The sequence below is a fragment of the Orycteropus afer genome, unplaced genomic scaffold (assembly GCF_000298275.1).
Source record: "Orycteropus afer afer isolate SDZICR_OR568_19922 unplaced genomic scaffold, OryAfe1.0 scaffold00154, whole genome shotgun sequence".
In the NCBI taxonomy this organism is placed as follows: Eukaryota; Metazoa; Chordata; class Mammalia; order Tubulidentata; family Orycteropodidae; genus Orycteropus; species Orycteropus afer.
The window spans coordinates 5,332,285-5,333,640 of NW_006921741.1; positions in this window are offsets into that span (position 1 = coordinate 5,332,285).

The window sequence follows — 1,356 nt, forward strand, 5'->3', positions numbered from 1 at the left end:
GGTCTGTGCAGTCCTTCTGCCTAGTCCGCCATCTTGCCAGAAACTTTCCATGACTTTTTGGTTTTCTTCATTCTTCTTGGCTCTGGACAAGGAGACACTCATCATTACATCTAGATGGCAGCTTACATGCTTTTAAGATCCCAGTCACTACTTGCCAAAGTAGGAGGTGGAACAATGTTTTGTGTAGTATGTTATGCCAATTGAGCTTGATGTCCTCTAGGACTATGGTCCCGAGCCCATAGGTTCAACTACTAGGTCCCTCTGGGTAGCTGGCTGTGACCAAGCAGTGACTACAACCTTGCCCCTTGTCAGCTCCATTATACATCTGGGAATTCAGATCATACACATAAAGTTATACGCCCATTGTCTGCCAACCCTATACCTGTTCTTGGGTACACTCCCCACTTCATAGACATACCTAATATTTCAGCCTATCCACCCGTCTATCCACCCATATACCCATGTTTGCCTTCACTGACCATGCCATTCTATATGTGCAAAAGGGTTCATCTTTGTTGTCTGTACTTCCCATGTACCTCTCCATGTCTTTCTCTTCCTAAATGCCACTATATTGATTACTCACATTTGGTACATTGCCCTTAAGTTGGCCCTGACTCATAAGTTTGGTTCACCCAAACCCAAACTTATCTCTATCTATCTAACAGTATTCCCTACCTTCCCCTCCCATCCCTGGTAACCAACAAAGAAAATGTCCTTCTATAGATAAACGTTTCTTGACTTTTACAATAACGGACTAATACAATATTTGTCCTTTTGTGATTGACTTAAAATCCTCTTTTCTTTGAGACATCTTAAACTGATGTGCAATAACAAGGTGAGACCTGAAAAATGCTACAGCCAGATGGGACTGGGAAGTACTTCCTCTACCACTTGCCAACTACAAGTCATTAGGCAAATTATCTATCACTCTGGGACCCAGTTTTCTCATTTGTACTTACTTGACAGTAAAGTTGTAAGGATTAAATGAAATAATGAATATGAAACAGCACATACCTTACATCTTGTATCAAAAATTCCTACTAAAATATATACTTAAACTTCCAAATCTATATATCTCTAGCCATATTCTAGCTTCCTTTCAGAATTCACACTTCTATCCAGTTGAGTAAGACTGCACTTCCTTTTCTTTTCTGTATTATATCTCTTTCTGATCCCCCCATGAAGCTCAGACTCTGATGACCTTTTTCTAATTTTTCCATAGCTCTTTGCATATTCACCTATATGAACACTCAAATAAATATTTCTAAGACATTACTTCATTTTCTTTCTAAAGTCTGCATGCCCTTGAATATGTTATTGCCTGCTAGTTCCTTTTGAAAACTATTTATTCTTCAA